At 36.5% G+C, this 15145-nt stretch overlaps 1 protein-coding gene across 9 annotated transcripts in view; it reads left to right on the top strand.

The window, feature by feature from the left end:
* Window positions 1-15145, top strand: part of LOC134652179 (CUGBP Elav-like family member 4) — an 849854-nt gene that overhangs the window by 335725 nt on the left and 498984 nt on the right. Inside the window, exon 1 of one of the 9 annotated variants that reach the window (XM_063507394.1) lies at window positions 14394-14727. The exons of the other annotated variants lie outside the window; for them this stretch is intronic. The gene's annotated coding sequence lies outside the window, so the exon portion shown is untranslated. Of the gene's footprint in view, window positions 1-14393; window positions 14728-15145 lie in introns of those variants that run through there. 9 annotated transcript variants of the gene reach the window in all.

Genomic DNA, 15145 nt, shown 5'->3' with positions numbered 1-15145 from the left:
AATCAGTCACCCTAATGTCATTAAAATGTTAGCCTATACGTACCTATATAATAATATCTACCTATATCTTATTATTCCGCGGGCCCTTGCGGATAAACTTTGATCAAAATTAACCTACTAAATTGCCTACTAGAGATTTTTCGATCATCTTCATTCTCCACGTGTCGGATGACGAAGGTCAAGGCCAAGGCGGTCAAATGCTTTGAATTCCTTTATTTCTTGATAGCCGGCTCCAAAGTCTTACATTTTCTGGCACTTTTTTGGCACGCGTATATATATTTTTAGAGGTTAATATTGTAAATATAAATTCATTTTAAACACACATAAAATTGCATTTAAAAGATATGACCCTAGACAGAGAGAGAACATCTTCCTAGTCTCATTCTGACAGTAAATAAAAATAAACAAAATACAGATGATCGATAGATGCCATCCGTGCGATCTTCAAATCGGCCAAATCACCAGAATCCGAAACGGTTATTTTATCGACGTGTACATTCTCTTTTACTACCGGGCACAGATTCGCGCCAAAACGCTTTTATTTTCCAAACAGCGTATTACATAACCACACATTATAAAAGTAAACCGTAACTGTTTGGCGTAAAGTTTAATTTGGAATGGCATTAAAGTGAGATGTGAGTTTTTGTAAGTAACCTTTCGAAATTGAACGTCGTTCGATATTTAAAATTTAATATTGCATCAGCTGCGGGGCGCATTATGAAAATTTTTATGATGTCATCGTTGCGGTCGAGTTTGAATGAAGCGCTCGTAAGCTTCGGAGCAAGTTTGTTATTGGGTAAACCTAGGTTTTAAAGTACGTTTTATCTCTTTGTCAGATAGGTACCGTTGTAATGTTTTGTTTAATTCTAACTACCCATGACACAGATAAAATAAAAAGGAAATGCGTGGATCGATAGATATAGTTTGTCAAAGGACTGTCTCATTTCAAACATAGACAGAGAGTATCATACTATCTTTGTCTTACACTAGTATTGGCACCCAAAAGAAAATGATGAGTATAGTTTTTTTTTTCTTATTTAGGTACAAACAAATTGGTTTGACCAACTAAATATATTATATGTTTTATCAAAATCCGATTATTCCGATGGCAGTATTTTTAAATTTAATAAAACTTAATGTTATTGTACTTATTGTATGCCCCGTTGTCAAGGGGGTTTTATTAACATGCTTAGTATAAGTAGGCTCATATAATTACCACAAAAATTTAAATACCATAAAATCAGTGTTTTAGAGTTGAATAGAGGAACTTAATCATTCAACTTCAACGAGTAACACTATTAAAAAGTTATTCACCCAAGTCCCTACTAAATATTATAAATGCAGAAGTACTTAATAGGTCATACTGAAAATTCCTGGACTGGCCACTTAGAAAAAATAAGTTTTCTCATATATCAGAATCCAGAAACTTTCAGTATGACCCACGTACCTACTTAACACTATATGTGTGTCTGTTGCCTCTTCAAGCTTAAGCCGCAGAACCGATATAGATGAAATGTGGTTTGGAAATAGATTAAGGCCTGAAGAAGGACATTAGGTAGTTTTTATGAATCATCATCATCATCACGCAGTTAAAGTCGCGGGCAGAAGCTAGTATGAAATATAATAGACCACAATCAATGACCATAAGTTTTTACTTCAAGCTAACTAAATAAACTTTGATCTTTATTTACATAGAAAAAATATAGGTAGGTTATATAAATATTCAAATACAAAAACGTGAGTTATTTTATTTATTTTTGCATTTCAAAGCGATCTTCTCCGACAAGTATAGCGACAGCATTAAAGGGATAAGCACTTATCAGATAAGCAAAGAAATAGAAGATTTATTTACACTTATTTTCTTATATCTTTTACTGGATAGTAAAAAGTTTGATTCAATAAAATAAGATATCAGAGAAGCTCAACTTTAAATTTAATCGCTGAACTAAATTTAATACCTGTCAAGATGGCTCAGGCAATCTGATAGTTTATAGGGATTCTTGGAAACTAAGCCGGTTAGAAGAAGGGTTTTCATAATTATTTTGAGCACATCTTAATTTTTTATCATAAATTTGGAAACCAGTGTCTGATTACGACTTTCTCCGCGAACAAGTCTTTCAGGGGCAAAATAACATATAATATTATCATAGAAAAAAAACTAAGTTGAGTACCTAAAATTGAAATTGTATTGGAAAAGTAAAAAGTATATTAAGTATGAACCATTTGAATTTTACTCAAGTTTCAACGAAAAATCTCTAAACCATACGATTTTATCAGTTTTCGGTTAAAGCCCACCTGGACGGCCGAAACGAAAAACGCAATAAAATTTGTAACTGCAGCACAGTTCGCCATTCATAAAGCCTACTGACACTGGTCCCACTATTATCAGATCAAGTGTGGCAATGTCATCACGAATGTGTTAATTTCTATGAAAATATGACGTTTCTAATGACACTCCTTTGTTCTGTTCAAGTTAATGCAGTGTTAGCGTAGACAGACTCGTAAGGGGTTAGCATTGATGTTGTATTAAAAAGAAACGGACGGATGACAAATAAAGCCTGACCAGTGACCACGAATATATGATCACGCGTCATTTTGTGGAATTTCACTTGAACGATTTTTTTATATAATACCACAGAATATATAATAGTACTAGGTACAGAAGGTTCACTCTTTAACGCGTCTATTACGACAGATATTACCGCTAGGTGGCGCAAGCGCGAGCAGGCGTCCGTTCCGTAGCGGTGACACTAAACTTGGTGTGGGCCGCATGTACTTATAGGTACTTGTATCAGCGACGCTACGAAATCGCGGAGTGAGCCACTCCTAATATACTGAATTGTCACCCTATACATGAGAATAACAGCGCCCTACAATGATCACTTGTCAGGCTTAATAAAGATCAAATTATACTGGTTACAACAGAGACACAACGTTTGTGAACACGGGCAACGCAACAAAAAACTGCCGGCATCCGTCGGTCGTTTTTTTCAGTCAGAATTACATTGTCCAACCTGAATCACTGCTTTGCTGCTGTAGTTTCGGCCTCACTGTTTTCCATCGTTACTGTTTGGGGCGTTGATATGAAATGTAGGGTTTTATACATAGGTAGGTACCGTAAAATGGGGTGAGTAGGTTTCGCGGTGAGAGTTGGGTTATGAATGGGGAGAGAAGGGATGAAAGGGGGGTAAGATGGGATTTTAAGGCTACTGCTACAAAAATAATGTATTCCAATTTAAAATGGAGCTATAGTAATACTCATAATAAAAAAAAATCGATCCAACAATCTTCCAAAATCATCTTTGTATGAAAACCCAACTAACCCCAAATACGAGGGACTACGGGGTGAGGTGGGTTTTCCTGTTTATCGTCAAAGTTATGAAATGGAACTACCTAAATAAAATAAAAACTAAAATACAACCGTCCGGAACACTTATTATACACCATTCAGTTTGCATATGTAAAAATAAAATGTTATCGAGGTTTGAATGTCAGTTTTGACCCTACTCACCCCATTTTACGGTAGTATTTTAAAATTAAAATTTTAAAAAGTCAAGAGCATTGATGTTAGTACCATTGCCCACACTGTTAACTGACAGTTCGCAAACCTTATTACAAAAGGCAAAAGGTCCACCGATGATAGTTAAGAGTGTTGCTGTTTGTACCTACATATCGGTCTGTGGTGCATGTATTTATTTAAGCATCAGAATAAACACGTTCTGCTAAGCTAAGTACTGCCAGCTCTCCATTCTTTCAAAATGACCGAACTCTCTACTGGTTTTCAAGACAAACATCCTTTCTTCAGAATGGCGGGTGAGGAATCTGTTTTATGGGCGAAACGTGAGACTGGCCTGTACTTAGCTGGTCGTAAATCGAGCTATACGACCTAACAACCTATTTTATATTGCACGATACGTTAAATACGCTGAAGTATCGATATTTTTTTAAGCTCTGTACTTGCGTATTTGTCACGTCACGTCACTAGTTGGTAAGAACGTCAGTTATTAGTTTTAACTACAAGGATTTTAATTTATACGATACTTTGCAATTAAAAAAAATACTAATGTTTTATTGTTGTTTAAAGGGTAGGGTTATTAGGCATATTAATTGGCATTTCCTAACAAATCAGAAACAAACAAGCCAATTGAAACCTTATTATTAAGAGTGGCCAAATACTATAGCAGTCACCCTACTATTCATCTGAGTCATTAATTTTAAATGAATATTAAAATTGCCGCTATTAAAATAACTTTTTATCGAACCCTTGGAAAAATGTGGCCGCCATTTGACGTTTAGATGATAGAGCAAAAAATAAGCAAAATAAAACTATATGAAAAATACCAGAAGTTGGGAAATCGGTAGGACAACAATATTAATATAATGATTTATACACAAATTAATTGGTTTAGTAGTAAACACAATTCCTCTAATAACGCGCCACTGTACGGTCGACCCAGTCTTAAACAAAAGAAGATGTTTAAACGCTCCAACATATATATGCTGGTACGAGTATACATCTCTGCTACATTCATCCGACATGTTTTGATGGCGGCGCCACATACCAACACACCTTAATGAACCTCTTTATTTGTCGTTGGCCCAGAATAACAGAGTCAAAGCAGACTAACGATCCCTAAATTACTCACAGTAACTTGTGTACGTACGGTCGCTAAGTGTAAACATACTTTAACTTTTATTTTATGGTTTAAACATAATCCTTCCACCTTCTAATCATCTTAGGAACTAAAAATATAACGTTATATAGCTGTAGGATAGTTTTTAGTTGTTTGTAACTGATGAGTGTTAGGGGTGTGTAAGGAATTGTGAGGATTATGGAATAATACATTAGGAATATTGATAGTTATGGAAAAAATGCTTAGGACAAATGAGTTTTAGGACAACCATTTCATTATGGAAAATCATTGTTATGACAATAAGGACAAAACAGTGAGGGCAAGTGATTTTAGGACACACCCCAAAGGGAACCTTACCAGACCTATTACTTACTTCTATATCTTCAATACCGAGATGGTTGGCAGTCCTCAGCTATGCGTTGTTTTCAGAAACTTTCTGCCTGATGGCATAGCTAAACTGTGAAATGAACTACCTATCACCCGAGGTATATCCGGACCGATATGACATTCAAACCTTCAAAACGCACTTTCAACTTTGGTGTTGCAGGTGTCCATGAGCGACTGTAAGTAATTGCGTACCGTCAGGCGATTCATCTGCTCGTTTGTGTAAATATTTATCTGTACTCAACACAAATTAATTTTCTTTCCGAGATTAGAACAAAGGACCAGCGGCTTCATAGGCAGCGTCACTGTAACTACCGACCAGGGACGTTACGAATATCCGCATCCGCGGATGTCAAAAAATCGGCATCCGCAACATCCCTGCTACCGACTAGGCGAGACCGGTTATCAAGTCACCAAGTTGAAATAGGTCTTCTGACCTAGCGGTCTAGCCAAGGTGAAGATCGCTTGCGCTTCGCCATCGAATCAAAAATTGCTTTACTGTGTAATTAAGTTAGTTAGCTGTATAGCCTTAGCATAGTTATAGTTTTCGCTCCAATATGTTCATGATGTGCATACATGCTTTGGATGGCATTCCCAACTAAAACCTGTACTGAAAATAATTATTTCATGTAACAAATGTTATCTGTTTTGTGTGCCTAATAAATAAAATAAAATAAAATAAAATAAAAATCGCTTTGTCTCTCTATCACTTCCATATTAGTGCCACAGTGACAGTTGCGTTTCGTTCACTAGGTGGCGTTAGCGATTGGCATGTTGTCTACGGGGCCTGCTAGCATGAGCTGTGTTCTCGCGCGCGATCCATACTCCATACCAGGGCTCGGAACCGGTTTTTTTGTAAAACCCAAAATAGCCCATTATTTATAATTATTTTATGCTCTTTACGTAGGACTGAATCATGTAACAATAAACCAAAGAACGAAAAAGAACGAAATAATACCGGTATTTTTTGTATGAAGAAAAAACCGGTTCCGAGCCTTGCTCCATACATCCAGCGCGACTTCAAGTATGGACTCGCACGAGAGAACGAAACTCATGCTAGACGGTCTGAGGGGCTACCGCGAAAACCGAATTCCGCAAATTGCGGGTATTTTTATCTTTTACTCCAATGAAGGTGTAATTAAAGTGACAGAGAAAAATGCCCGCAATTTGCGAACTTCGATTTTCGCGGTTATGGCCCTGTACCAACCTCCAAGCCCGTGTGTCCCATCTTCTGAAATTACTCTCCCACCGCGATATGGCCCGACCATAAATTCACTATAACCATACGGCGTACATATATTTCATCAGAACGACTTTGCAACGAAATTGAATACACCTCGCTTATCAATGTGTAGAGTAAATAATAAATATTGTCTGGGAAATGAAATTGTTTATTGAATCGTAAAGGATGAAACGGTGCTCCAATATTATTATGGGAAGATGACAAAGGCCTGTTTTTACAGAGCGCCCGTGGTTTCGTTTTGTATGGCGTAAATTATGTTGATACTCTGTTTGTGGTTTCATTAAGTACCACATATTATGAAGAGAATATTTAGTACATGACAGAAGAAAATGTGTGATTTAACCTATGTGTGGTAGTCAATGTTGGAAGTGTTTTTTTTTTAAGTTTTTTTTCTATTTATGTACTGTAATTATGAGTATTATTAACAAAAATAACCAAACACGAAAAAAATCTTTTTTTTTTTCGCAGAAATAAAAAGACAGGAAGGGCATGATTTCTATGCATTCAAATTTACATTCCAATAAAAAAAAAAGTTCTTTATCTATTTTTTTCGGTATCTTAGTAAATATTCAATAACTTAAAGACCCAGAAAATATTTATGACTTAGAATTATGACTAGAATGAAAAACGGAGTCTTCTAAACCAACACTACTCGTAGCAGCATTTATTTATTTGTTTTCACAGCATAACACCACCGAAATAAAAATTGATACTTAAATTAAAACCCTTTAAAAAGCCCAGCTAATTACAGACAACAAAGTGGCAGAAGTGGCTGTACTCAGCCTATTTGTATTCTCGGATCGCGGATCCATCTCCGGCAATTACGACGATATGCAAACTGCTCACAATCACGGAGTGTAATTTAAATCTACCGCCTGGGAGCGGCTGGAGATGTTGCTGGATGTGGCATAGGTTTAACACACGGTCGTGGTGGCCGTAACACAGTTTAAAATACAGTTGTCAATCCCATTGACGTATATATCTAAGGACGGGACGGGACGGGAATGGGGCACTAAAAATGGTACTAGTTCAGCGGTGTTACTCACGAATTCCAGCCAATTGTGCAGTCTAACGCAACTAGTTGCGACCAATAGCGCGCGTAATGCGAACTCGTCAACCAATCGCGCGCGTGATGCGAACTCATCAACCAATCACGTTGTAGCGATTTCACACCGCTGTACTGGCCCCTGTCAATGTCATGCTTCATTATTATTGCCCGTAAAGCCAGTTCCTAGATATCTATGTCAATGGTCAATCCATTTCCGTCTGTAGAAAAATGCGATTTTTTTTTAAATGTAGGCGCGAAGGGTTTTCATTTATCATCCCATAGAAAATTTGAATTTCGCGCGTTTTTCTATTAACAAAGTGAATTTTCAAGCACAAACATTTTTTTTAAATGTATGAATGCAGTTTTTCTTGTTACTAAAATCGATGACATGGTTCCTAAGAAGAGATCCTCGTATGTCTTATAGTTTCAGATTTTCCCATACTGACCGATCTAAATGGGCCACCCTGTATAGTCAAATTAAAACTACCTCATAAGAATAAATCTCATTTAAATATTACATCTCATTAGAATTAGCAAACACTCAAATTAATAATTTGTTCTTCTTACCCCATTTCACCTAGTACCTTAACTTTAAATCCACTATAACTTGGATCTTTTTAAATCGAGAGTGAATAGACATCTTTTAGGTAAGCATGTTCCATCCTAGACTGCATCGACACTTACTATCAGGTGAGATTGTGGTCAAATGCTTACCTATTTGTAATAAAAATAAAATAAAATAAAACATTTTTTCCAAGGCGCATCCAGCAGCCCTGCGCCAGCAGGTTCCCTAGGCAACCTATCTCAGCCTCCCAGAGGGCGCCAGTAATAAGCTGGCAACAAATGAGTTGCCGTACTCCTCCGGATTGTAATATTACACGTTTCATAATGGCTAATCAAATTACCCGACGATAAGTCGGGCAACGAAAACATTGTTTACTTTTGGTATTGACTTTTCTTTAGCTGATTAGTTAAGAGGGAAGGGGATTTCGCGCGGGTCCTCCACTTTCGTCTTAAAGGTATTAGTTTATTAGCTGATTCGTAGAATGGTAACCTTAATTTTAGTGTTTCTCTTTAAGTACTGACTGGACTAACAAAGAGGTCAGTTCAACTTTTGTCACATCAAAATGATATCAGAATGATGTCATCGTGCATCTCGCTCGCACCAATATAATGTAGCTACGGAAAATTAATGCGCTGAGTAACAAAAAAAAAATACAAATAAGTATAAAATACATTAAACATAATAAATATAAACAAACAAATTCTCTGAAATTTAGATTTTTGCTCGTTAATACTGCTAATTAAACCAACAAGAGTGCTTGATTTAATCCTCTTTTGAACATTTTACCGTTTATATTATCCTTTCTAATGACTTTATCTTCAACCAATTAAAATTGTTTATGTTTCGTTTCAGGTAAGTTCGCTCAAGGGTGTTATTTGAAAAAAAAAATGGATTCCACAAAAGCTGATTATAATGAAGCAAGATGTATACGTAAGTAAATAAGACATTAGGGAATGTAAACCGGTTTTTATTGGTATGGCAAATCCAGTTAACAACCGGTTATTACCCGAAATTTCATACAAATAAAAACCGGTTTACATTTCCTATATGAAAGATATATCGTTTTATGAAACATTTTATGGAAAATTTTATAAAAAAACATTGTTATATTTTTGTATAAAATTGTGCAATAAATATTAGCATAAACCTCTCCTCTTCCGCGCTGGGTAACGAAAGACGCACAACACCGAAATTGCAATGCAAAACTGAACCAAGAATTCCTATTCAAACTTGGTGTCCGATTGTGACAGTGACACAGAAATGCACTAGATCCGTGCATCATCTATCTTGCTGTACCGGCATGTCATAGCTGGACGGGTTTATGCCAAAGTGAGCAATGTACCTTGCGCAGTATTCGAGTTTTAATGGTCGTCATATCATATAGTTGCGATATCGTGATATTACTGAATGCAGGCTGTTAAATTTCCTGATCGAGGTTAGTTTATCTTTCAAAGTAAAGAACACATGATTACCTTACATTTGGCACACTCAACATCTTCCTCGCGCTATCCCGGCTTTTTGCCACAGCTCAATTCATGGGAGCCTGGGGCGCTTGGCAACTATCCCGACAATTGGCGTAGGCACTAGTTTTTACGAAAGCGACTGCCATCTGGCATTCCATTTCGTACATCATTTCCGAAAACCCATTGGTACGAGCCGGGGTTTTAACCCGCGACACACTCTATATACTCTATACACTAAACTCCAAATTCTAATAGCATTCGATTACAAAGTATATTGCATTACTCACTTACGTATTTTTAAAGCTCGTATTTAAACGCAAATTACTTACAAAACTTGATACTAAACTTAATAAACGCTCTAACTCATTTGTAACAAGTGCTAAGTCCAAGTCTGAGGTGCAAGATTTCCTGGCAAGTTGGGGGTCGATATATCACGGAGTTTGAAACATGTGGTGTCGGCGATAAGTGGTCTTTTGAACTAATATATATTAACCTTTTGCGGACGGCAGCGGTTAAAACGGCCAAGATTTTGTTGTTTACGCCCCGTGTCTATATTTTAGTTGGTGGGCACGAAACGCAGCTTTGGATGTTTCACGCTATTAAACAACGGGTTGCACTCAGGGAGTGCCGGCAGAAGTGAAAACTCAATCACTATTGCAAAATGTCTGCAGCACTATGTATAATTGAGGTTAACGCCATCTAGCGTTATTTCGTCGCATTACTTGAAACCCCTAAGCACATCACTGTTAGTACTCAAGTTATATTAATACCAGTTAGAGCGAAACTCACTAGATGGCATTTAAATCAATAAATAAAAACTCAATGACATCCACGTGTCCGTCTTACGTCTTACGGTCACGTGACACCTCTCGCGAGTTTAACATTTTTTTCCCCATCACAAAAAGTGCACAGCGCCGCTAAAGAAGTTTTCACTTCAAAAGTTATGATTGGTTTTTACTATTTTGATTAAACATCTTACGCAGCATTGCAAATTTAACGTGGATAAGCTGTGGCACAAATAGTTCTAAGTATAGGGAACCCCCAAAATTTATTGTTTTTTTTTTTCTATTTTTGTGTGAAAATCTTAATGCGGTTCACAGATTACATCTACTTACCAAGTTTCACAGATTACATCTACTTACCAAGTATAGTTCTTATAGTTTCGGAAAAAAGTGGCTGTGACATACGGACGGACGGACAGACAGACAGACATGACGAATCCATAAGGGTTCCGTTTTTTGCCATTTGGCTACGGAACCCTAAAAATCGCCAACGCACATGACTCGGACGCCTGGTACTCGTAAGCGACGCATAAGTGGATAATCCGCGGGTTCATAGTGTTCATACTTTTATCTCCTTAATGCATGCAGCGACCCGTCCGTTTTATACTATGGTACAGTTTTATTTATACTTCAATTGACATCAGGCGGATATTTACTTATTTATTTAAACTTTATTGCACAAAAGAAAAACTTATCGTACAAAAGGCGAACTTAATGCCAAAAGCATTCTATACCAGTAAACCTTACGGCGAAGCAGAGAGATTGTGGGCGGGATAGTCTTTAGTGTTTTATTTTAAAATTAGTAATTATTTATTTTAAATTTAGGTTTTAATTATTATAGTTTAGTTATTTAAAATTATTTATATATTGAATATCAATTTCACTACCTAAATGAAAAATAAAAAACATCCGCATTTGATGTGAAATAATGAAAAATATTGTCTCACTAAACTCATAAGTTATGAGTCATAAGTCATAACATAGGTAATATCCTTCTGAGAAGTATGTACCTAGATTTATGGATACTTATATTAATCAGCAAACCACGATATACATTTTGCAGTCTTGTCATTAGGCACATTGTCTGCTTGTTGGTCTCCTATACAATACAATACAAAACTCTTTATTGCACACCTCACATACACGTAGTTTACAATAAATGTACAATAACTATAAACAAAGACAATAGAGGTAACAACAGGCGGTCTTATCGCTTAAGAGCGATCTCTTCCAGACAACCTTTGGGTATCGGAGACAAAAGAATCAGAATATACGGTAGGTGGCGCAAAGAAAAAATATGAAAAGTCGAATTGACTATAACCAAACAACACAAAATATTAATAAAGATAAACATACTTAAATACGTATAACTATAAACATACATCTAGACATACATACATACATAAAAACTATATATTAAATAAAGAAACAACAGTGTCAATTATTATAAAAATAAAACTAAGGTAGGGAAAGATAGTATTCCTTAAGCTTTGATTTGAAGGAGGTAATAGATTGAGAACGTCTTAACTCAACAGGGAGAGAGTTCCATAGTCGAATGGCCCGAAAAGTAAATGAGCAATTATAAAATTTGGAAGAGGAAGATGTCTATATCGTAAAAAAAGTTTCGTTAACATTTTTGTGCCGCAATTCAAGGCGTTTAGAATGACGCCAACTATTTTAACCGGGAATGTTCATTACGCCATGCCCGCCGTTTGATGGCCGCGATATAACTTTCGCGGTGAAGCGCAGTTTAACATTAACCATCACACAGCCGAAAAAACAGCTTCGGCAAAACGGCCAAATGCGAGTCGGACACGCGTTCCAAGGGTTCCGTATATTAAGTCCGACTCACGCTTGACTGCAAATTTCTAATAGGTTTTCCTGTCATCTATAGGTAAAGAACTATTTTGTGTTTTTCAAAATTTTAGACCCAGTAGGTAGTTTCCGAGATAAAGGTCGAGATGGTAGGACAGACAGACAGGCAGACGCACGAGTGATCCTGAACTATAAGGGTTCCATTTTTTTCCTTTAAAAATGCAGGGACGTGACTCCATCGCAGCCAAAACATAAAAGTGTCCATATTAAGGTGCATTAGGGTAGTTATCCTAAACAGCGAAAGAGGGGTAGTTTTGAAAATGGCTAATATTTACTAAACTAGAAGCTCTTCCTACTGTAGCAACATACAAGTAAGCAAGATGCCTTGGTAATCGTTGCAGTAGCGTAAGTGGTGCTTTTGTCCTCTAAAAATCGATTTCAGAGTGCCTAGCCAAGATATCAATCGTTTGCGCCGCAGCCAACGAAACGCTAATATCTCTCTATCACACTTATATGAAAGAGTGATGAAGGACATGGCGTAAACAATTGGCATCTTGGCTAGTCCCTTACGTAATATTGTAAATTTGCTTACATATTGCCGTTACTAGGCAATGTAATTCCAGACTATGAGGTTGCTTTTCTACCAGTCTGCGGCGCTGTATAGCACCTACATACCTCGTCGAGTATGTCACTTACCGAAGTCTTAATGAACATGTTTTACGCTGCAAGTTTTTACGACAAACTCCAGTAAATTTCCATTACTTCCCCAACCTCGTATCGTACTTAAATGAACAATACAGAAGCAACCTTGGCCCGTGGACTATAAAGTTCACTTTTCTAAACGGGGTCGAAGCTGATGCGAGTTTCAGAGCGCTGGAAGTTGAAACGAGTTGGGGATAGGGATATGTCTCTTTTGCCCTCAGTATATGTTACGGACGTGCATTTTTATTTACGTTTATGATGAATTAAAATATTATGTTTATAAGCTTACTTTGTGAGCACCTCGTTATGAATGAGGTTAGGTTTGAGAATAGTACTCTTCATTTATACCTCACTAAAGAAAAAAATTAGGTCTTAATTTTAGCTTATGAGAGTAATAAAAGTTAAAATTTCCGGGTTAAGTTTGATGAGCTTGTGTGGGCTTATTTAAGGATTAATTGTAAGTAAACCAACTAGCTTCGGCCTGTGACTTCGTCTGCTATAGAATGATCATGAGTCATGACGATGATTGATAAAAACTATCATAATGTGCTTCCCCGGGCCTCAAACTATCTGGATAGTTTCATCAGTGGAACAGACAGACATAATTTAACTTTCGCATTTATAATATTACTAGGGATGATTGTTAACCCTTTTCCAATCCGCACCAGTCTACATGGTTTTCCCAAAAAATCCTAATTATATGCAAATTCATCCAGCTTTGTGATTCATTCGAAGACAAGTCACATTTCAAGAAAGTGCAATCTAATTTGAACCTTAAATCGTTTTCGATTTGCATTCGCAAAAGGAGAAATTCTATTGTCATCGTTAATTTAGTTTCTTTTTCACTAGATGTCGCTAGGCACCTCTAACAAGGTACTGTGAAAAATTCATATTTACTTATGTTACAGCAGCAGGTTTATGTGTTACGACAGACGCAAACGACAAATCTATTAGGATTGTTATTCCAATTAAATTAAGTGATGCTATTACGGATTATGGACTGTTGCAACAGATAATTCTACAAAGAGATTGAAATGCAAAAACGATTTTCGCCAACGAAATCCGGGATAATTTGAGTGCACCGCTTGTCAAAATAGCGATCTGAAATTTTTGGGAGCATTCTATAGGTAAGTATGTTGATTATTTAGGAAACTATTAACGATTCAAAATAAGTTTTTTTTTCTTATAAGGTACCTTACCCTTATTTATTTACCTTATTTACTAATATTTTTATCAAAAGTGGTTTTGAAATATCCAGTTTATATTGATTAAACTTATTAACAACATTTCTGAAATAGGTACCTATTGTTTTTTATGTCATTTAAGTATTATGTTGTTTTTATTTTCACTACCTACTTATTTAATTTATTACAAGTCATCCGTGTGAGCAATATTTTTTTAAACAAATTTATTTGTATTTTAATAATTTAAATAACGTCATCATCATCAAGCACAACGAACTTCTATGTGGCTTTCCATTGAGAAGGGCCCGTAATAGTCCTTATGCCACATAATTATAACGTTTAATTCACAATTGATATTATAGAGGTGGTACACCACAATTGTCTACCAAATAGAATAAATGTGCAAATATCAGACTAAGGTAAAGTTTTATGTACAAAACGTATTGTAAACGCACGGTTTTATGTTTTCCCCAAACATTGATTACGTCTTTGTCGAGCTCCGAAGTCTTACTTTAACTTTCAAAAGCGAGGAAACTTGAAGCGTATATCAACTAAAAGCCTTACTAGTTACTTTATGAAACACCCAAACACAATTATAGAGCGTTACTCGTCAATCACGGAAGTTTCTTTCAGAATATGGGTGTATTACGAAATCACAAACATTCGGAGGGAGGTTGCCATGGCAACGAGGTTTCGTACCACGCATGCGCTTGCTGGCTCCACCTCTTAAACCGCCTGTTGCTGACGCGTCTGCCGCGCGCCAGTCACCTTCGGACTCCCAAGGATCTACACTACACCCAAACTGTTGATGCTATAGTTGATGTGCGGATGACAGTTTTATGAACTGACGTGTTGGTAGTTGTTTGCAGCGTGTCTACGTGACTCAGTTCATGAACAGCGAAATCAGGTATATAAATGATAAGGGGAACGTAACCTTGTCGAGCACGTGACAAACTGATAATGGTTATGCAAGAAGCGTCCATGCAGACGCATTGTTTATAATTGGAAGCCATTTTTTTGGTAGTTGCATGTAAAAATCTTATGAGGTTACGTTGCCAATCTCTACAAGAGGATCGTTACAGTCGCCATCAGATATATCGGAGTGCCCAAGGTGCTTGTAAATATTTGAACGTCCACTTTAACGTCTTGATAATAGAGGCTTTGTTCAGATGTTTGTATTCACCTTGGCCGCTTCGTTATATCTGATTGCGACTGTTAATTTTTTTAGATTGTACATAGGTACTTACATTAATTTTATTTGGAACCAGAAATCTGGTAAAAAATTGTTATTTTTTAGAAAAATTAAGCAAAACAAAAATGCCAAT

The sequence above is a fragment of the Cydia amplana genome, chromosome 1 (genome assembly GCF_948474715.1).
Source record: "Cydia amplana chromosome 1, ilCydAmpl1.1, whole genome shotgun sequence".
Taxonomy (NCBI): domain Eukaryota; kingdom Metazoa; phylum Arthropoda; class Insecta; order Lepidoptera; family Tortricidae; genus Cydia; species Cydia amplana.
The sequence above is the reverse complement of the archived record's forward strand: the minus strand, read 5'-3'. Positions and strand labels throughout refer to the sequence as shown.